The 23138-nt window shown below is 45.8% G+C and overlaps 1 pseudogene; it reads left to right on the top strand.

The window, feature by feature from the left end:
- Window positions 1-22881: 22881 nt before the first annotated feature.
- LOC149278059 (uncharacterized) overlaps window positions 22882-23138 on the top strand; it is an 82529-nt pseudogene continuing 82272 nt past the window's right edge.

Raw genomic sequence — 23138 nt, 5'->3', positions numbered from 1 at the left:
CAGCCTTAGGAGAAGGCAATGGGAAACATTAAATATAGACATATAATATTGCAGTTGCTATGGTTGTTGTTATTGGGTTGTTGTTATTATTGCTGTCTATCTATACATTATGATTTTATGTAGATTTTTGGAAGAAAAAAAATCAAAAATAGACCCATTAATATCAATCAGACACATGAGTCCTACCCAGCCCTCCTCCTATTGACATTTTTGGGAGTGATGAAGGCTGGGGCCAACCCTATGACTCCAATCTTAGCCCCATTTTCTAGAAATTAAGGGGATGTACAGGCCGCCCCTTTTAGCGTCAGATCAGGGCCACAGCAAACACACTGCTTTTTGCAGCTCCTTTTTGCACTATGATAAGGCTACACCGTGGCCTTTCTGTGGGGCAAAAAGGAGCTCCTTTCTGCACTGCAAAAAAAGTGCCATATCCGCCAACGGTGTGGCTTTTCTGCACTGCTTTGGCACTGCGTCATCTGGATGTAGCACCAGAGGAATGCCGTGGTGCGATGTGGTGCAGTGTGCAGCGTCACACCGGCATGTGGGAAGAATCAGGGAGTGCGCTGTGCAGACGCCATCTTCACCCTCATGCCGGCTAACGATGCTGGTCTCTACGCCCCAAAATGCCCAGTGAACTGTCTTAGTCTTTCAGCATTCACAAGATTCTCTCTGTGCGGGTTTGGAGGTGAGACTCCCTCTCTTTCTTGCCAAGATAGAGACTTGTTCAGGGAAGGCTTGCCATGGCCTTCCCCTGAGGCTGAGAGAGTGTGACTCTCCCAAAGTCACCCAGTTGATTTCCATGGTCCCATTTCTCTCCCCCCCCCCCATAATTCCTTCCTCCTTCCCACACTTTGCCCTATTCTTCCCTATCCACCCACCTTTGCCTCCCTTCCCATCACTTGTTGTTGTCCTTTCTGCCCCCTGGCCACCCTCTTATGGGGTTTTCTTGGCAAGGTTTGTTCAGAGGAGGCTCACCATGGCCTTCCTCTGAGGCTGAGAGAGTGTGATGCCCCACCCAATGGATTTCCATGGCTGAGCTGGGATTTGAACCCAGAGTCATAGTCTAATCAATGCTCAAACAACGTCCACACTGGCTCCAACAATTCACTTTAAAAGCTTGGTCTTTTCCCCAGATGTCTTCACCGCAAAGGAAGGCCCCACAAAATGGAAGACATTCAAGAAAAAGGGAGGACAGGACTCAAGAAAAGCTCCAAACACCCCTAGAAATGTTAATGCATGCTTCTTAGTCATGCTCAAAATGAAGGATGCTTTAGAATACCTCCTGGACAGAAGGTTGGAATGGAGGACATGTCCTGGAAGAGGAGGAGGTCTGTCCTGCCCTGAGGTCAACCTTCCATGGGGTTTTCTTGGCAATATGAGTTCAGAGAAGGTTTGCCAGGGCCTTCCTTTGAGGCTGAGAGAGTGTGGCTTGCCACTCTTGGTGGCTGTGCCTACTATGTGTCTTTTCTTTCTCAACCTGGAGCCATTCCCATCCTTTTTTCATAGGCTGCATCTACACTGCAGAAGTAATGCAATTTGACACCGCTTTAACTGCTCTGGCACCATGCTATGGAATCCTGGGATTTAAATTTTTGGAGGAGAATTCGCCTTCTCAGTCAGAGAGCAGTGGAGCCACAACAAACTACAAATCCCAGGGCTCCATAGCATGGAACCCGCAGGATGACCAGATGTCCTCTTTTTCTGGGGTATACCTTACATTTCAGTCTTCTGTCCAGGAGGAATTCCAAAAATGTCCTCCCTTTTGAGCATCACTAAGAAGCATGAATTTATATTTATATGAGGGGTTTCAGCTTTTACTGGTCATGTCCTCCATTTTACTTGAAAGCCCTACATTTTGCAGTGCCTTGTCCTCCTTTGCGGTTAGTACAACTGGTCACCATGGAAGCCAAAGGAAGCTAAAGTGGTGTCAAACTGCAGCCCTGGTCCTCTCACCTGGTGACCCTACTGGTTTTCTTTCTTGTAACACTCTTTTCTGCCCCTTGGGTGAAGATGTTTAGTTTTCAGGGGTCATACATGGACCACTACTACCCCATAAATTCATGGGATGGGACCCAGATTTTCCCACATCATTAGAATGAATAATGCTTCCAGATTGCAAAAGGAATATGTGTGCATTAGTCGCCATTCCAAATATCACAGCAGTCAATTAACTTGTAAAAACCTAATTGGCTTTTTGACTAATTCTCAGTACTGTGATGAGAGATTGGAACCTACGTTTTATGTCATGTTTAGCTTTAACAAATGAAACAGAGGAAATCAGGGAGTGAAAATAATTATGAGGAGCGACAGGGGTGCCAAAATATTTCTCGCCTAGCGCCGCAAAATACCTAGAGCCGGCCCTGGGAACAACTGTCCCCAAGCATCTCCATCTGGAATCTGCTTGAGAGCTAGGACTAGAACCACCACAATGCATTGCCCCCTATCCTCAGTTTCCTCAGACCCTTCTGGATGCCATGGTCGATGGTATCAAAAGTCGCTGAGAGATCTAAAAGCACCAGCAGGGTCACACTTTCCCTGTTGATATTCAAGTGGAGATCATCTACTAAGGCGACCATAACAGTTTCGACTCTGTATCCCATCCTGAAGCCAATTTGAAATGGTCTAGATACTCTGCTTCATCCAAGACCACTTGGAGTTGAAGAGCAACTGCCCTCTTAAGCACCTTGTTTAGAAATGGAAGATGGGAGACCGATCTGTAATTGTTCATGTCCAAGGGATCTAGGCAGGGCTTTTCCATAAATGGCTGTACCACTGCTTCTTTTAAGCAAGATGGACAATAGCCCTCCTTAAGAGAAGCATATCTCAGGTGAGTCCTAAGTGCATCTCCAGCCATGAAGGGCAAGCGTCCAGAGGGCAAGTTCTCTTCTTCACACTTCCAAGGAGCTTGTTCGTGTCCTCGATATTCACAGGTTCAAATTCACCCAGCATGGACACCTCACCTATAGCCTCTGCAATAATGCCAGTGTCCAATTTGGCTCTTATCTGAGAGATGTTCTCTGTGAAATAGTAATTTAAATTGTCACAGTGAGCTGTGGAAGGCTCTAATAATGAGTTCTGGGGGGAAGGTGCCTGAGTCAGGTCCCAGATGTCCCCCCCCCCCCCGACTTCAGCACTCCCTTTATGCTTTTCTTTCCTTGGCACTTTCACTCCATTCCTTCCTTCTTCTCCCTTAATATACATCCCTTCAAGGGAGTCCAAGGCCCTTTCAGCATGTTTCCAGAAACGGGGGGGGGGGGGGGGGATACGTTCTGGGGCTGAGGGTCTCTCCGCTGGTCCTCCTCCACAGGCTTGTTTTGAAGGGAAAGGTATGTATGTTGGGGAGTGCCTAATCTGGAACCTGTGGGCCTTTAAGCCTAGTTCCCAGGTTGCTGGGGGGTGTCAGTCACCCCAGAAGGGGCTTTGGGATCCCTCCATCTCCCTCCTCTTGGCTTTGGCCTAGATTTGGGTCTTCTCTCCCCCCAGACAGAGCCCCATCTCCCCAGAGACAACTCCACCCCCCCGCCCCCCACCCCTGAATAATGTTGTTTCCAATGCTATTGAAGTACCTGGGCCCCAAGGCCATGCCTTTCTCCAAAGATCCCCCTGCCCTCTTTTCTGATAATAACCCCCCCAAGTACCTGGGCCCCAAGGAATCCCATAAGGAGGGGGCAGTGTTTTGTCCCAAGAGCAACGCTATGGACTTTGGGTGTAGTAAGGCCTCTGGCTCTCAGAAACACAGCCAGAACAAAAGGCTTGTCCACAAATTTCTTAAGTTTTCAAAGGCTTTACTGGTTATAAACACAAAAACATGAAACTGATCTCCTTTTTCTCAATAGTCCTTCCTTAATACCTTGTTCTCTTTTTGGTGGACTCTTATCTTTCTTCTTCTGAGGACAATCTTTCTTCTTTTGTGGACTTATCTTTTTGTCAAAGGAAAATACTCTTTCCAGGTATGACTTGGCTGAAATCTTACTACACACTGAAACTAACTAGACAGCATAAGACCCTGGGATTTCCCAAAATCCTTGTCTTTCTTAAAGCTGTAGATTTCTGTTTCCCCTCCTAAACTGATACATAGAAAGCCTAATATAATCTCAACTAAATATATGTCTCAAGAGCATCAAAGATGCTCTGGAGGCATGACAATAATAATAATGTCTCTTGTCCACAAAACCACAGAGCCTTGTGAAAACTGAAAGACTAACAGAGATCCAAAACACACTATCCAGTTTGGGACTGTTTAACTGCTCTGGCTCAATGCTAGGGAGTTCTGGGATCTGTAGTTTTGTGAGACATTTAGCTTTCTCTGTCAAAGAGCTCTGGGGCCACAATAAACAACAATTCCCAGGATTCTCTAGTATTGAACAAAGGCAGTTAAAGCAATCTCAAAGTGGGTTATTTCCGCCGTGTGACTGGGACCTCTGTTAGTCTTTGAGCTTCCACAAGGCTTTGAGACCACTTTAGCTGCCCTGGCTCAGTTCTAGGGCATTCTGGGAAATGTTGTTTTGTGAGAAAGAGCTCTGGTGCCACAATAAACTACAATTCCCATGCATCTGAGGAAGTACGCTTAAGTCTAGGAAAGCTCAAACTGCCAACTTTTCTTTCAGTGAGTCTCAAAGGTGCTACAAGATCTATCTCTCTATTATCATCACAATTATTATTATTATCATTATTAAATCCAAATGCAGCTGAAGAAATGGATTTAAATTGGCAACACTGATATACTGTAGACTCTTTCTCTGGGGCTGTGATCTGGAACCTCAAACCAGGGAATCCTGGGAATTGTAGTTTGTTGTGACATATATATATATGTGTGTGTGTGTGTGTGTGTGTGTGTGTTTGACTGTATATATATATATGTGTGTGTGTGTGCGTGTGTATGTAATATATGTATATATTATGTGTGTGTATATGTGTGTGCGCATATATATAGATATAGATATATATAGAGATATAGATATATAGATATAGATATACCTTGAAGTCTGAAGAATAGCCAAGAAAATCCGACAAGAAAGAGGGCACGGTAGGGCCTGAGGAAGAGGAGGGAGGAGAAGAAGGCTTAGAGGAAGGGCCTGAGGAGGAGGAGGAGGAGGAAGAAGTCTTAGAGGAAGGGCTTGAGGAGGAGGAGGAGGAGGAAGAAGACGAAGTCTTAGAAGAAGGGCTTGAAGAGGAGGAGGAGGAAGAAGTCTTAGAGGAAGGGCCTGAGGAGGAAGAGGAGGAGGAGGAAGAAGGCTTAGAGGAAGGGCTTGAAGAGGAGGAGGAGGAAGAAGTCTTAGAGGAAGGGCCTAAGGAGGAGGAGGAGGAGGAGGAGGAGGAGGAGGAGGAGGAGGAGGAGGAGGAAGTCTTAGAGGAAGGGCCTGAGGAGGAAGAGCAGGAGGAGGAGGAAGAAGGCTTAGAGGAAGGGCCTGAGGAGGAGGAGGAAGAGGAAGAAGTCTTAGAGGAAGGGCCTGAGGAGGAGGAGGAGGAGGAGGAAGTCTTAGAAGAAGGGCCTGAGGAAGAGGAGGAGGAGGAGGAGGAGGAGGAGGAGGAGGAAGAAGTCTTAGAGGAAGGGCTTGAAGAGGAGGAGGAGGAAGAAGTCTTAGAGGAAGGGCCTAAGGAGGAGGAGGAGGAGGAGGAGTAAGTCTTAGAGGAAGGGCCTGAGGAGGAAGAGGAGGAGGAGGAAGAAGGCTTAGAGGAAGGGCCTGAGGAGGAGGAGGAGGAGGAAGTCTTAGAAGAAGGGCCTGAGGAAGAGGAGGAGGAGGAAGAAGTCTTAGAGGAAGGGCTTGAAGAGGAGGAGGAGGAAGAAGTCTTAGAGGAAGGGCCTAAGGAGGAGGAGGAGGAGGAGGAGGAGGAGAGGAGGAGGAGGAGGAGGAGGAGGAGGAAGTCTTAGAGGAAGGGCCTGAGGAGGAAGAGGAGGAGGAGGAAGAAGGCTTAGAGGAAGGGCCTGAGGAGGAGGAGTAAGAGGAAGACGTCTTAGAGGAAGGGCCTGATGAGGAGGAGGAGGAGGAAGTCTTAGACGAAGGGCCTGAGGGAGAGGAGGAGGAGGAGGAGGAGGAGGAAGAAGTCTTGGAGGAAGGGCTTGAAGAGGAGGAGGAGGAAGAAGTCGTAGAGGAAGGGCCTAAGGAGGAGGAGGAGGAGGAGGAGGAAGTCTTAGAGGAAGGGCCTCAGGAGGAAGAGGAGGAGGAGGAAGAAGTCTTAGAGGAAGGGCCTGAGGAGGAGGAGGAGGAGGAAGTCTTAGAAGAAGGGCCTGAGGAAGAGGAGGAGGAGGAAGAAGTCTTAGAGGAAGGGCTTGAAGAGGAGGAGGAGGAAGAAGTCTTAGAGGAAGGGCCTAAGGAGGAGGAGGAGGAGGAGGAGGAGGAGAGGAGGAGGAGGAGGAGGAGGAGGAGGAAGTCTTAGAGGAAGGGCCTGAGGAGGAAGAGGAGGAGGAGGAAGAAGGCTTAGAGGAAGGGCCTGAGGAGGAGGAGGAAGAGGAAGACGTCTTAGAGGAAGGGCCTGATGAGGAGGAGGAGGAGGAAGTCTTAGACGAAGGGCCTGAGGGAGAGGAGGAGGAGGAGGAGGAGGAGGAAGAAGTCTTGGAGGAAGGGCTTGAAGAGGAGGAGGAGGAAGAAGTCGTAGAGGAAGGGCCTAAGGAGGAGGAGGAGGAGGAGGAGGAGGAGGAAGTCTTAGAGGAAGGGCCTGAGGAGGAAGAGGAGGAGGAGGAAGAAGTCTTAGAGGAAGGGCCTAAGGAGGAGGAGGAGGAGGAGGAAGTCTTAGAGGAAGGGCCTGAGCAGGAAGAGGAGGAGGAGGAAGAAGGCTTAGAGGAAGGGCCTGAGGAGGAGGAGGAAGAGGAAGAAGTCTTAGAGGAAGGGCCTGAGGAGGAGGAGGAGGAGGAGGAAGTCTTAGAGGAAGGGCCTGAGGAAGAGGAGGAGGAAGAGGAAGAAGTCTTAGAGGAAGGGCCTGAGGAGGAGGAGGAGGAGGAGGAAGTCTTAGAGGAAGGGCCTGAGGAAGAGGAGGAGGAGGAGGAAGAAGTCTTAGAGGAAGGGCCTGAGCAGGAAGAGGAGGAGGAGGAAGAAGGCTTAGAGGAAGGGCCTGAGGAGGAGGAGGAAGAGGAAGAAGTCTTAGAGAAAGGGCCTAAGGAGGAGGAGGAGGAGGAGGAAGTCTTAGAGGAAGGGCCTGAGCAGGAAGAGGAGGAGGAGGAAGAAGGCTTAGAGGAAGGGCCTGAGGAGGAGGAGGAAGAGGAAGAAGTCTTAGAGGAAGGGCCTGAGGAGGAGGAGGAGGAGGAGGAAGTCTTAGAGGAAGGGCCTGAGGAAGAGGAGGAGGAAGAGGAAGAAGTCTTAGAGGAAGGGCCTGAGGAGGAGGAGGAGGAGGAGGAAGTCTTAGAGGAAGGGCCTGAGCAGGAAGAGGAGGAGGAGGAAGAAGGCTTAGAGGAAGGGCCTGAGGAGGAGGAGGAAGAGGAAGAAGTCTTAGAGGAAGGGCCTGAGGAGGAGGAGGAGGAGGAGGAAGTCTTAGAGGAAGGGCCTGAGGAAGAGGAGGAGGAAGAGGAAGAAGTCTTAGAGGAAGGGCCTGAGGAGGAGGAGGAGGAGGAGGAGGAAGTCTTAGAGGAAGGGCCTGAGGAAGAGGAGGAGGAGGAGGAAGAAGTCTTAGAGGAAGGGCCTGAGCAGGAAGAGGAGGAGGAGGAAGAAGGCTTAGAGGAAGGGCCTGAGGAGGAGGAGGAAGAGGAAGAAGTCTTAGAGAAAGGGCCTGAGGAGGAGGAGGAGGAGGAGGAGGAAGTCTTAGAGGAAGGGCCTGAGGAGGAGGAGGAGGAGGAGGAAGAAGTCTTAGAGGAAGGGCCTCAGGAAGAGAAGGAGGAGGAGGAAGGTTGAAAGGAAGAAGGAGAAGAAGAAACAACTCCTGGGCAGAATACTTTTTGGTTGTTGCTTATTATTATTATTATTATTATTAAATTTAATTTATTTGTTTATAAAGACTTATTTATAAGGATAATCAGGGAGTTTCTATAGCATCACATTAGGAAAACATTTAGATGTTGTTAAGGCCTGGAAATGCTGTTTGGGGTCCCTTCCAACTTTCCAGCCCTTTCAGCCTCCATTTTCGGTTCGCTGAAGCCCTCAAACTGCCAAGTGATCAGGCAGAGGTGGCCATTTTGTGTCCTGGGGGCCATTTTGTGTCCTGGGGGCCATTTTGTGTCCTGGGGGCCATTTTGTGTTCTGGGGGCCATTTTCTGTGCTATTTGTGATAGTGGGGAATAATGTTCCGGAACCTTCTCTGAGCCTCAGTTGAACAGAGGCCTCTCTTTCTCTCCTGAGGCTCCAGAGTCAGAAGGAGGCCAGGCTCCTTGGGCCAAAAGGAAGGAAGTGTGTCTCTTTGTGTGTCTTTTCTGAGAGGGTTTTCTTATTACAAAGCTCTGCTCCTTCTGGGGAACATGGGTTTTAAAAGGGATCAGAAATGGGGAGGAGAGTTTTAATACAAGCCTTATTATTATTATTATTATTATTCACAAACATTGGGCTTTGGTTTCTAAAAGGAGGCTAGTCCCCCAAACAAGGCCAAAAGTGGCTCCTTTGGGAGGTTTTAAAAGTCTCCCCAGTTTCCTTAATAATAGATTTTCAGGCAAGAAAGAAGCTGACATACCAGAATAACTCATATTACCAAGAATGATGTATACAATCATACAAACAAACAAGAACAACAAAAATAAGGTTTGGAGACTAAAAGAAATTACTTATTTTTTTTTAAAGGAAAACCATTATTAGGAGGGTAAAAGCAAGAATTGGGTGCTTCTACCCTTTACAACCAACTCAGGCTGTATCTGCACTGCAGAAATAATCCAGTTCTGAAGTGAGTTAACTCTTCTGTTTCCATCCTATGGAATCCTGGGATTTGAAGTTTGTTGTGGAATGACAGCTCTCTGGCAGAGAAAGCTAAGTGTCCAAAGGTAAAATCCCAGGATTCCATAGCACTGAGTGGTTAAAGCGGTGTCAAAGTGTCATATTTTTATAGTGTGGATGTAGCCTTCTTGGAAAAGGGGCTGATGATGGAGAAAAGCACTAAGGAACTCTGGAGGTTTCAGCAGATGATTTATTTATTTATGATGCACTCATTTCACATCTAGCTATGGGGACATAACCAGGGCCCTCTCCAATTCCCCACCACTCTAAGAAGGCATGGAATATCTGTTGTGAAGGGGAGCTGCATTGAATCTATGCTAGGTCCAGGGGGCTTTGTTTGGTGCAGAGGGAGGAAGGGGAGGCCCACCTCTGCATCGGCCCAAAGGAGGCATATGTCACCTGCGTATGTCACCAGCAAGATGCTGTTCTCTGTGTCTTTGAGTGCTGCAGGGTTTCTTGCCAAGCCAATCCTAACCCTGGTCCCTTTTCTCAGGAGCGTCATCTCAGACTCCTTGTACACGTCTTTGGGGCCTGTCTTTCTGGAAGTGACCCAAGTGCAGGACCACTAGGACCTCTGCCCACCTGATGGCCAACACAGAGGCCAACCAGAAGGAGTTGGGCTCCAAGAGAAGGAGGCTGCCGAGGTACAACAACTCTTTGGTGAGTCACTATCCTATTAGCTTCATCTGTGTCTCTGCTGTCCCAGTTTATGAAAGGAAGCAAATAAAATACTGCCCGAGTTTGGCAGAGACAGTCCTGGTTAATCTTCTGTCACCCCATTATTTTGGGGGCTTTTAAAATGTCCTGGGTTCTTTTTCCTCCTCCCACTTTCCTTCTTCTTCAGCTCACTTCAATTTCTGCATAAGGAGTGCAAAGGGGTTTGCACCACATCAACTCAAAAGTGGGGAGAGAAGAGGAAAGAAGGAGGGTATGGCCCTTCCCAGGAGGCTGAAGCAAAAGCAAACTGCTGTGCACTTCCTAGCATGTGTGATCTTCCTCATAAACAACTTTGGCCATCTTGACCACCTTTTGGTGTTGCTTGTCCACCTGTGTCTTGCTTTTCCAATCTGTGAAACGTTGGGGGCTATGGGAGAACATCTCTGGATATAAATACGGGGTGGGCCCAGTGGCCCTCAAGCCCACAGTGCTCCCCAGAACAGTTATTAAAATGATGCTTGCCTCTCAAATGTGGCAAAAAATATCTAAATGCACCACAATTCTTTGGTGGCTAAATATACTGTATGTGTTGGGATAGTCAGTATCCTAATCCATCATCAGTATCCCAAACATGTTCTCAATTATATTGTGTATTATAGTGTATATTATATATTATATTGAAAAGCTTCGAGACAAACTGGATTTCAAAGGCAGTAACTTTTTTCTGGCTGACAGAATTTAAAGTTTATTTCCTGGACTGAATTCTAAAGTGATCAAATAATATTTGGATGAACCATGTGCTTTCCTCCCCTTTTGCTTAGTCACTCTGTGGATGAGGGCTATTTTCTGTTGCAGGTGACCTTTGCGGATGTGGCAGTATATTTCACTGAGGACGAATGGAAAATGTTGTCGAAGAAACAGAGACTTATGTACAATCATATAATGATGGAGAATTATGAGAACGTGGCCTCTGTGGGTAAGGAACCGGAATCCACTAGCATTATAGAATCATAGAGTTGGAATAGACCACAAGGGTCATCCTGTTCAACCCCCTTCTGCCATGCAGAAATACACATTCCAAGCACCATCCAGCCTCTGTTTAAAGACTCCAGAGAAGAGGACTCCACCAAACTCTAAGGGAGTATATTCCACTGTCAAAGAGCTCTTACTGTCCCAAAGTTCCCCCTAATGTTTAGGTGAAATCTCTTTTTCTGTGACTTGCATCCATTGTGGTGTCTCTTTTTCTCTGTAGCAGCAGAAAGCAAGCTTGTTCCATCCTCAATACGACCCTTTCCAATATTTAAACATGGATATCATATCCACTCTTAACTTTCTTTTCTCCATGGTAAACATACCCAGCTCTCTAAGCTGCTCCTCATAAGGCTTGATGGTTTCCAGATCCTTCACCATTTTGGTTGCCTTCCTCTGGGCATGTTCCAACTTGTCAACATCCTTTTTGAATTGTGGAGGCCAGAACTGGACACAGGATTATTCCAAGTGAGGCCTGACCAAAGCTGAATAGAGTGGCACTATTATTTCCCTTGATCTAGAAACTATACTCATATTGATGTAGCCTTTTTAGCCACCACATCACATTGTTGGCCTATGTTGAACTTGTGGTCTACTAGGAGTCCTAGATCCCTTTCAAGCGTAGTTTCATTGTGATAGAAACATCCTGTAGAATATTTGAAGTTGTAGGTCAGTGAGGCACTATTGCTCTCCACTTTATAAGGATTCTTAATACCGCATTGTAAACTGCCAATTGTCAGAACCAACTTCTGTGGTTCATCCAGAATGGTATTGGTGTTTAGGGGGGATTGTTAGTAGTTTAAATGCTAGTAGTTTTAAGTAGTTGGTAAGTATAATGGGGCCTAGAACGGCTTGGGGAAAGGAAGCAGTTGTGGAGGCTCTTAACTGACTGGTTTTCCTTAAGTTCTTTACAAGTGGGTAAGCCTGCCAGAAGAGATCCGTCTTAAGTGCTTTCTTGAAAGCATCCAAGGTGGTGATAAGACAGATCTCGTTCAGCAAGTTGTTCCATAACTTGGGGGCCATGGCTGTGTACGCTCTGTGAGAAGTTGTTAAAGGTAATAACCAAAACTTAGTATTGTGCCCGGAAGCTAATTGGCAGCCAATGTAGGGATACTGGTGTTATATGGTCTGACCTAGATGTTCTGGTGACCAATCTGGCTGCCACGTTTTGAACTAACTGAAGCTTCCGAACTTGGAACAAAGGTAGCCCCATGTAGAGCACTGAACCTAAGAACTGAACTCGAAATCAGGCCCTTGTTTTCATACATATTAAGGGTTCCATTTAGCAATTATGAGCAATGTCTATGAAGAGAGGAAAGGGTGACACAAAAGTTCCTTTTTCTCTAATGTCTCTTTTCCAACCTGAATTTGCTTAGCTCCGTGGTTGATTCCAGAGGCCCTTTGTCACTCGAATTGCTGGAGTCTGGGGAGGACAAACCCAAATGTTATGCTTTTAGGGGAATTTCATACTTAGCTCAAAGGAGAGATTGAGGCAACAGTGACCTCAGGATTCATCCCAACTATACCAGGCCTGAAAGAACACAGAAGTCCAGAGGCATTTCAAATAGGTTTTTGTGTTTTATTTAGGGGAAAAGCAAAATATATGCATACACACACATATACACATATAAGTGTTCACGCACACACATAAGAACTGGGTAACAAAGGTGGGAGTGGTAAATAGTGTAAAGCTTTGCTAATGGTAATACATTACCTAGATGGATCTTGATCCCAATTGCTGAGGGTCCAGGAAGGGGAGAGAAGTCAGTAACTCCAATGGCAACTGGGGCTGGCGAGTGTAGTGAGGTGTTTAGCAATGTACACCAATGGACTGTCTGTCTGCAACTGGACTTACGCTGAAGAACAGCCAGTTAGGGCTGATATTTATACTGAAATTGTTGCTTGGGGGCAGAAACAGAGCATTCGAAGAGGTTTAAAATGTTTTAGAATGATTCCTGGGTGGGGAAAGTACTGTCTGAAACTGAAATGAATGTAATGGGTGCTTGGTAGAAATCCTTCAACCAAAAAAGATTGTCACACCCGCTCTTAGGTCCTTCATGGCTCTGAATTCTGGTCCCATTCACAAGCCAATGTATAGCACAGTCTGAAGGCAACACTCCCAGAGCTCAACAATAACAGAGTACAGAAGAAAATCTCCAGATATAGGTATTGGCAATGCACTAACCACTTTCCACACTTAAAAATAACTCAGAGACACAGTTTATTTCCTCCAAGTCCTTGGAGGTTCTTTATCTTGAGTTGCAATAGAAAACAAATATTTACCAGTTTTCCTCTCTGACTTCCATCAACTTCACAATCTCTTGTGCACACAACTGCAACCCACATCAATCCGCATGTGAGCTGTATACTGTATTGGTTGTGAGTCATCTCCTGGTGCCACACAGCATGAAGCATCCTCTGCAGTTAGCTTGCATCATGCCATGTGCTCTGACTCAACACTCTATGGCAGTCTCACAGGAAATGATGCCACTTTTCCATTAAAATAGTTTTACATATATTTAATGGTATATATTTCAACTGCCTGACTATCTGCTTCTACTGATTTCCTCATGGCAGTTCCCCTTCAATCTCTTCTTTGGTAGTTCCTATGTGTAAGGATACAATCATTATATGGATTTGGGGCATCCAGAACAGCGTCATGCTCAGGTCACTCTCACCAACTTTATTAAGTTAATCTCAAATAGGGAGGGGTGAACGTGGGGCTAAATCTTGGGACAAGACTTTCCTCTCTTAACGCTGAGATTCAGTCTTGTCTGTCATTGTCCTCCTTTACAGAAGAATTTGTCAGTCACGAGAGAATCCACACAAGAAAGAAGTCACATAAATGCCAGCATTGTGGGAAATATTTTGCTTACAAGTCAGTCCTTGTCAAGCATCTGAGAGTCCACACTGGAGAGAAGCCATACAGATGCCAGCATTGTGGGAAATGTTTTCCTCGGAGGTCACACCTAGTGAGACATCAGAGAGTCCACACAGGAGAGAAGCCATACAAATGCCAACGTTGTGGGAAATGTTTTTCTTCAAAGTCAGACCTAGTGAGACATCAGAGAGTCCACACAGGAGAGAAGACATACAAATGCCAGCGTTGTGGGAAATGTTTTTCTTTGAAGTCACACCTAGTGAGACATCAGAGAGTCCACACAGGAGAGAAGCCACACAAATGCCAGCATTGTGAGAAATGTTTCTCTCAGAAGTCAGACCTAGTGATACATAAAAGAGTCCACACAGGAGAGAAGCCATACAAATGTCAGCATTGTGGGAAATGTTTTTCTTCAATGTCATACCTAGTGAAACATCAGAGAGTCCACACCGGAGAGAAGCCATACAAATGCCAGCATTGTGAGAAATGTTTCTCTCAGAAGTCAGACCTAGTGACACATCAGAGAGTCCACACAGGAGAGAAGCCATACAAATGCCAGCGTTGTGGGAAATGTTTTTCTTCAACGTCAAACCTAGTGAAACATCAGAGAGTCTACACAGGAGAGAAGCCACACAAATCCCAGAATTGAACTAACATTATATTTGTAAAGAAGCATTACAAAGAATATATTTTTAATCCTGTGGTGATAAGGAAAGGCCCTTGTGATTTTGTGTGTTAGGTTTCTGTGTCCATATGTCTGTTTATGTTTTTCAGTTATATTTTGTTAAGTTGAGGTTTTAATTCTATTAGTATAGATTATTGCTTTAGTTCATAAACTTGACTGGGGATTATGGGTGGTGGAATAGGTTAGCTAGACAGAGGGGTGGGATTTGTTGCAGCTGATTAGAATAGTTTTGGAATGATAGCTTTTGTAATTTGTGGGATGTTGGCTGAAGAAAGTTGGGGGCAGGTATTAACAGAAAGGGCTAGTTTCTGCGAATGACAAAGGGGCCTTGTTACCTGTGGGGCATAGACTGTGGGAATTGGAGGTGGGGGCTAGGTTTGGAAGAGGGTGATGTTTTAGGTTTTGGGGTTTTAATGTATTGTTTAGCTTTGGGAGGGCAGTTCTGATTTAAATGCTGAATTTCTGATTATGTGTTCTGAATAAAGTTCTTTGCTGTTTCAACACATTGGACTCTTTGATGCACAGAAGTTCTGAATTTGCCCAAAACTGACCCTTTCTTCTCTCTTCAGTCCTCAGCTCCATTCCCAGCCATAAAACAGAGGCAAACACACACACACACACACACTCAAAAAGACAGAGCTATATGTACAAAGCAGAGCCTTCCCAGGCTTTCCCTCCTGAGTCCAGCTCCGCAGCTTGGGCTCCATTCCGGAAGGAGGAAAAAAAGGTAATAGTCGTTCCCTTCTTCCAAAGGCCTACAGTGGAATAAACAGCAGCAGCAGCAAGGGCCTTACAATCCCTGCACATACTCAGGAGCGGCCTTTGGGGCATCTGCGCATACACACTCTCAGCCCCTTAAGCTGCTGCCCTCGCAGCCTGCTGTGAGGGAGGGAAGTGGGGAGAGCCCTTGGTCATTTGGAGGAACCTCCCAGTTCGGGGACCATGCTGAAAGGGCCTTGGGCCCCCTTGAAGGGATCTACGTTAAAAGAGAAGAAGGAAGGAATAAAGGAGTGAACGTGTCAAGGGAAGAGAAGCATAAAGGGACTGCTGAAGCTTTCTGGGATCTGACCCAGGCACCTTCCCCTCAGAATCCACAGCTCACTATGATGGTTTAAATGACTATATCACAGATAATATCTCTCAGATAAGAGCCAAATTGGACGTCAGCATTATTGCATAGGCTGTAAGTGAGGCGTCCAGTGACTGTGAGTAAGATCATAGTGGATCAAATTGAATCTGAGTACTGAGGACGTGGACAAGCTCCTTGGAAGTGTGAAGAGGAGAACTTGCCCTCTCGACCCTTTGCCCTTCATATATCGCCTGAGATATATCATAGATGCATCTCTTAGGAAGGTCTATTTTCCATCATGCTTAAAGGAAGCGGTGTTACGGCCGTTTATGGAAAAACGCTCCCTAGATCCTTTGGAGATGAACAATTACAGACCGGTCTCCCGTCTTCCATTTCTAACCAACATAATTTTGAGGGCAGTTGCTCTTCATCTCCAAGCGGTCTTGGATGAAACAGATTATCTGGACCCATTTCAAACTGGCTTCAGGATGGGATACGGAGTCGAAACTGTTATGGTTCCCTTAGTAAATGATCTTTGCTTCAAGGGGGGATGTAACTTACCAAACTTTAAGCTGTATTATTATGCAGCTTGTCTCAAATGGTTAGAAGAATGGTTCAAATTAGAAAACAAGAATTTATTGAATATAGAAAAAGCTAACCTGAATCTTGGTATACATGCATATATGTGGTATACAAAACCATAAGATAATAATGCTTTTAACCATCATGTTATAAGAAGATCATTGCTTAAAGTATGGTATAAAATGAGTCATCAATTTTGGGTGTCATTGCAAGAAGCCTATTACAATAGAACAAAGGACAAAGATACTCCATGGCTAAGATATGGAGATTTAATAAACAAAACACCAAAAGGAAAATACAATATGAAATCTATGGAAGAACTTAATGAAAAGGGAAACATGAAGGATTGGTTTTTATACAACAAATTAAACAATCGTTTTAAGGCAGACAATAAAGCTCCTGGGTTAACGAGGATAAATAGATAAAATTATGATGACAAAAAAGGTAAACACATATCCAAATATTATAAACTATTAAAAGAAAGCGATCTAGAAGATTAAATTATTAAACACAGCATGGTAAGATGGGCACGTGATATAAATAGAACTATAACTATAGAGGAATGGGAAAAATCATGGAAAGGAACAAATAAATTCACTCTGTGCCAAAACTATAAAGAAAATTACATCAAAATGTTATACAGGTGGTATCTGACCCCCCAAAATCCACCAGATATACAAAACTGGAAATGCTAAGTGCTGGAAATGCGGAGAACCTGAGGGAAGCTTCTTTCATATTGGTGGACATGCACTAAAGCTAAAGGATTCTGGCAAAGGATTCATGGAAGCATCCAAAACATTCTGGATATAAATATTCCCTTTGAACCACATTTATTTTTACTAAACATGACACACAACATAAAGTCAGTAAAATACAATATAATTGTTTTATATATGGTCTCATGTGCAAGGATCTTATTTGCTCAAGTTTGGAAATCTGCAATTAATCCTTCTATCGAAGATTGGTTGATTAAGATATATGAAGCTAGAAATATGGATATAGTATCTGCCTTACTAAGAGGGAAATCAAAAGGATATTTAGAAATGGAATGGAGTTGTCTTAAAACATTTGAAGAAAAGGGCGATAACATTCCGTTAAATTAATAGTTAATTAATTAATTAATTAATTAATAGTTAATATTTGGTCGATATTTGGTAATTTAAATGCTATCATGGGAATATCTCAGTGTAATAAAACATTTTGAAAATAAGAAAAGGAAGACCCACATCATTGTTGTGGGGAGCGCCACACACCGAGTTGTATAGCCACATTCTGTGCTGCTTCTGGCCTTGCTGCAGGTGAGCGATTGACAGTTTGAGGGTGGCGACATGCTCCAATGCTGCAATGGTAAAAGGAAGTGTTTAGACTTTGCTTGTTGTTTCTTGCTCCCTTCACCCTTAAATGTAGGGGCCATTCAGACTACATTTTACTCTGGTTCCCAAACCGGTTTAAAAGTTGGAAGTTCACACTCGCTTCGATTTTAACACAACTCGATCAGGGGCTTGCGCAAGAGATCCAGGGCAAATCCCCCTTAGCGCGGCTTTTCTGAAAGCAGACTATTGACCCTTTCTTTTTGGAAACAACCGGCTCTTCCCTGCTGCCGGCAAATATGAACTCAGCCCCGGTCATGATCAGATCAAGTTCAGGGGGTAGATTGCCCCGATTGAGGTCAAGGGTAGTAGGAACTTGTTTCCGGGGAGATTCCATATGGGGGCAGCCGGATCTGCCCAGTTCTATCCAGGGCAAATGAGGGAGTGGGAATGGGGCCTTTGTGAAGGTGGGGGAACTTCCCTTCCTGGTGCTGGCCCTCCTGGTGAGATATGCATTGGGCAAGGAGTCCCTCTCCTCATCGCCTGCAGCCTCTGGTTCCGCTGGAGGCAGGGCCTCTTCTCCAGCATCACCTGGAACACGGAACCAGAACAATGGACAACAACAGATGAAGAAATATGGGGGTACATATGAATGCACATGGATGCACCTGTGTGTGTGTGTGTGTGTGTGTATAACTTCAAGTGAATTCTTAAACAGGATAGCACTTTCATGCACAACCCACCCTCTTCCATGCTCTAAAGAGTTGTATTACACACTGGGACAGTGTGGTGTAGTGGTTTGAGAGTTCAAATCCTCTGGGTGACCTTGGGCAAGTGGCTCTCTCTGCCTCAGAGGATGGCAATGGCAGAAACTTGCCAAGGTTCACCTTAGGGTAGCCCAAAGTTAAAACAACTTGAAGGCCAGGGTGACCAGGCCTCCTCCTTTCACAGGACAGGTCCTACATTCCAACCTTCTTCTGTCCAGGAGGAATTTCAAAACATCCTCCATTTATAGCATAACTAAGAAGCACGAATTGACACATATATGAACGTTTTGAGCTTCTATTTGGTAATGCCCTTACATTTTTTCTTGAATGTCTTGCATTTTGCAGCACCTTGTCCTGTGAGGACATCTGGTCACCCTGCCTTTGGGTTGCCATAAGTAGCAGTATCTTGAAGACAAACAACAAGAAGACAAAAGTGAATCTGCATAGCCATAAATGAAACCAGGGAGGGTCAGTCCGGAACAAGGGGGAAATACCAGGTCCTTGGAAGTGATAACATGCACTTTATCTCAACTGCTGAAAGTAAGTGGTGAATGAGCACATGAAGGGCAGGGTGACCAGATGTCATAAAAGGAGGGCAGGGCACCTCAGTATGGAGGACAGGACCAAATAAAAGCTCCTATAAATATAATTCAAAGACATAGCCATAATAGTCTGGATGTATACACCTCCCACGTTCTGGTCAACATCCGCATGTATATGTAATTACAATTGTGTATATGTTTACTTCCAGTCATAAGAGCATAACTGCCCTGAGATTACTGGAATTGGAATGTTTATACTCTGTGATGTTTTTATGATATGTATTTTACACTTGATCGCCTCCTGAGGACACTCTGAGGGCTGCCATTGGCTGGAATCCCAGTCCCTCCCACCATCCCTGGCCCTGATTGGCTGGAATCCCAGTCCCTCCCACCATCCCTGGCCCTGATTGGCTGGAATCCCAGTCCCTCCCACCATCCTAGCCCTGATTGGCTGGAATCCCAGTCCCCCCACCATCCCTGGCCCTGATTGTCTGGAATCCCAGTCCCTCCTACCATCCCTGGCCCTGATTGGCTGGAATCCCAGTCCCTCCCACCATCCCTAGCCCTGATTGTCTGGAATCCCAGTCCCCCCCACCATCCCTGGCTCTGATTCGCTGGAATCCCAGTCCCTCCCTCCATCCCTGGCTCTGATTGGCTGGAATCCCAGTCCCTCCCTCCATCCCTGGCTCTGATTGGCTGGAATCCCAGTCCCTCCCTCCATCCCTAGCCCTGATTGTCTGGAATCCCAGTCCCCCCCACCATCCCTGACTCTGATTGGCTGGAATCCCAGTCCCCCCCCCCACCATCCCTGGCTCTGATTGGCTGGAATCCCAGTCCCCCCCCCACCATCCCTGGCTCTGATTGGCTGGAATCCCAGTCCCCCCCCCCCACCATCCCTGGCTCTGATTGGCTGGAATCCCAGTCCCCCCCCACCATCCCTGGCTCTGATTGGCTGGAATCCCAGTCCCCCCCCCCACCATCCCTGGCTCTGATTGGCTGGAATCCCAGTTCCCCCCCCCCCCCACCATCCCTGGCTCTGATTGGCTGGAATCCCAGTCCCTGCCTCCTGTTCTGGCAGCCATTTTGTGCTGCTTGTGACTGTTGGGAATAACGTTCTGGAACCTTCTCTGAGCCTCAGTTGAACAGAGGCCTCTCTTTCTCTCCTGAGGCTCCAGAGTCAGAAGGAAGCCAGGCTCCTTGGGCTAAAAGGAAGGAAGTGTGTCTCTTTTCTGAGAGGGTTTTCTTATTTCAGAGCTCTTCTCCTTCTGGGGAACATGGGTCTTAAAAGGGGTCAGAAATGGGGAGCATAGTTTTAATACATGCATCATTATTATTATTCACAAACATTGGGCTTTGAGTACTATCCCTGTTTTAATAACTGTTTCAATAACTGTCCAATACTTTAATGGCATTTTATTTTGGATGGGAGTGTTAGGAAGGGTTTGGGATATAATGAAAGATGTTTTAATTGTATTGTATGGATATTTTTTATTGTAAGCTGCTAAAAGGTGGCCATTCTTGTGTAGTAATTGTCTTGTGATTAACTCCCACAACAACCTTGTAAGGAAGGCTTCATAGGCTCCTAGGGCTGGAAGGGAGCCCCAAGGGCCAAACAGTCAGCCCCATTCTGCCCTCCAAGTCCTCCGAAGAGATGGCCATCCAGACTCCTCCAATGCTCTTGGAGGCAGCGGATCCCATAGATTTGCTCAGAGGTCATGGGGGCCCACAGTCCCATGGGAACCGGTCCTTACCCCCCACTTTGGGAAAGGAGACCCCCTCAGCCCCCTGGACTCACTCCTGCCACTCATTCCTAGAATGGCTGGGACTCAGAGGAGTTTCCTAGGCATTGTCACCTTCTACCCTCCATGGCCATTGGCACTGACCTTTCCCCATTTCCTTCCCTCCCTCAGCCCTGTGGACCTCCTCCTCCTTCGCACTCAGAGCAACCCTTCTCTACGGCTGAGGAGACGGCCTCTGACCCTGGAAGCTCCGGCCATAAAGGACTGCAGAAGAGCCTTTTCTGGGGCTGCAGGAATCAGGGTCTTTGTATTGAAGGTAGGCCTTTATTCCTGGAGCTGAAAGAGGACCTTTCTTTAAATGTTTCAGTCCAGGATTGTGTGGAAGGGCTGTAGATGAGAGACTGAGCCCATGCTTTGCAGGCAGAAAGCCCCAAATTCATTCTCTGGCAGCATTGTCTTCCCAGAAGGTGGAAGTGAGATTTCCAGACCCCAGACACACAGTGCGCCAGTGAGTCCTTTGTGTGGGGACTGTGTGTGTATGTGTTGTTTACTACAGCTTTGTGAAGTTTTTATAAAATGAATTTACATAGCTCTTCACTTCCAAAAAATGAGCATAATCCAGGCTGCAGTCTTCACTCATAAACCTATACATTTATAGATTTTTGTTGTATAAATGCAACATATTCAGCAGTGTGCATCTTTTTAAAAAATATACAAGGAAAAGTGAAGAAATTGTGATTTTGACAATAGATCCATTCAGAAACAATGCATACAAATGTACATGCCTCAATTTCTGTGTGGCTTTAGCAAGCAGAGGAAGGAGGTACATACCTCATGCTCCTGCTATGACTGACACACACAAACACACAAATCTTGTAATTGCACATTTGTAAACTGCTTTGATCTTTTTGGAAAGGTGGTATATACATAAATTTATTATTACTATTATATTATAAACACAGCAGTTAAGCTCAGAGATTTGTCTCATTTGGGAAAATGAAATGATTATTTTCACTAGTGTCTAAATGGGGAAGGGGGCGTAATGAGGGGAGGCCATTGATCAGATCATGGAAGAAATACAGGTCTTATCCAGCCCAGGGGCCAGAGTTTCTCCACCCGAAATATAAATCATAGAATCAAAGAATGATAGAGTTGGAAGAGACCTGAAGGGCCATCCAGTCCAACCCCATTCTACCATGCAGGAACTCTCAATCAAAGCATCCCTCACACATGGTTCCATCCAGCCTCTGCTTAAAGACCTCAAAGGAAGGAGACTCCACTGCACTCCAAGGAGGGAGTTTGTTCCACTGTTGAACAGCCCTTACTGTCAGGAAGTTCCTCCTAATGTTGAGCTGGAATCTCTTTTCCTGTAGATTGCATCCATTGTTCTGTGCCCTGTTCTCTGGAGCAGCAGAAAACAACCTTGCTCCCTCCTCAATATGACATCCCTTCAAATATTTAAACAGAGCTATCATATCACCTGTTAACTTTCTCTTCTCCAGGCTAAACATCCCCAGCTCTCTAAGTCATTCCTCATAGGTCATGGTTTCCAAATCCTGCACCACTTTAGTTTCCCTCCTTTGGACACACTCCAGTTTCTCAACATCCTTTTTGAATTGTGGTGCCCAGAACTGGACAAAATGTTCCAGGTAGGACCTGACCAGAGCAGAATAGAGTGGCACTATTACTTGATCTAGACATTATACTTCTATTGATGCAGCCCAAAATCGCTTGTTTGCCAGAATGACAAGGGGAAACTTGTCAAAGGCCTTATGGAAATCAAGATATACTGTATCCACAGCATTCCTTTCATCTACCAAGATCATCTATGGAGATTAAATTTGTTTGGCATGACTTGTTTTTCTGAAACCCATGTTGACTTTTTGTGATTATGGCATTGCTTTCTAGATGTTCACAAACTCTCTTTTTAATGATCTGCTATAGAAGCTTTCCATAAAGAAGGTCCTCCTTCTTCTTCTCCTCCTCTGCATTTAAGAGAAATCAAATTCTCATCAGTGATGATGACGCAGCATGGAAAAATTAACATTCTTGCATTTAAAGGCTTTTTAAAAAATATTTTGTATTGAAACTAAAGTCCATACATTGAATTTTATACAATACATAATTATGTATATATATTTTCTACATTCTATTGCAACTTATCTGAATATAAAGTCTGAGGCGCCCTGAATCCTGTTGGTTAACCCTAGAATAGACCCACTGAACCCATAATTGACTGGTGAGTCAATCTATAGGTAAATCCAAGAGAGTGAGTGATTCTACTCTGATCAGGACTAAGTATAAGATAGGATACAGGCTAAGATTTAGTCCTGCATGTGGCTAGAACAGGACATTCCCAGGCCAAGATGGCCAGGCAACAGTGTGGAAAATAGGCACTCTCCACATGGGCAGAGACACTCTCAGAATTGTGACTTCTCTGCATGCAGAAGGCTGCCATGGGAATTGGGTGTTCCCTTCCCATCAGCTCAATCCTCTGGTGCCCCTCCCCCGATCCTGGGAGGAGGGCTGGATCCCATGGAAGGGCGGGCAACCAGAAAAGAGATAGCTCTTTTCCTGCCCTGCCTGACCGGGGGCCTCACTGGGGGGTGGAGGGCAACTGTTTTGGCCACTGGGAGAATGAGGAGCCACCAGGCCAGATAGCCCGATCCAGCAGTACCCTCTATCCTCCAGTGTTGCTCCATGTGGAATCAGGTTACAACTGCCCATTCACTGAACCAGGTACTACCATAGAGTTATGGAAGCCATCTCGCATGGCCATTCAATGCCTGGTGAGAGTGTTGGGTGTGAGGTATTGGAGAGGAATCCAGCTGTGTTTTTGTAGCCAGAAGCAAAATGAAGACATCTTCCTCTGTGGTCCACTGGGGAGGTCAGGAGGTTTCAGCAAATGATGCAATCATTTCACTTATAGCTACTGGGACATAGCCAGGGTCCTCTCCAATTTCCCATGCCCTAATCCCCCATCACTCTAATAAGGCATGGAGTATCTGTTGTGTAGGGGAGCTGCAGT

The sequence above is a fragment of the Sceloporus occidentalis genome, unplaced genomic scaffold, assembly GCF_023333645.1.
Source record: "Sceloporus occidentalis isolate IW3139 unplaced genomic scaffold, rSceOcc1.0.p SCAF_202, whole genome shotgun sequence".
Lineage (NCBI taxonomy): Eukaryota > Metazoa > Chordata > Lepidosauria > Squamata > Phrynosomatidae > Sceloporus > Sceloporus occidentalis.
The sequence above is the reverse complement of the archived record's forward strand: the minus strand, read 5'-3'. Positions and strand labels throughout refer to the sequence as shown.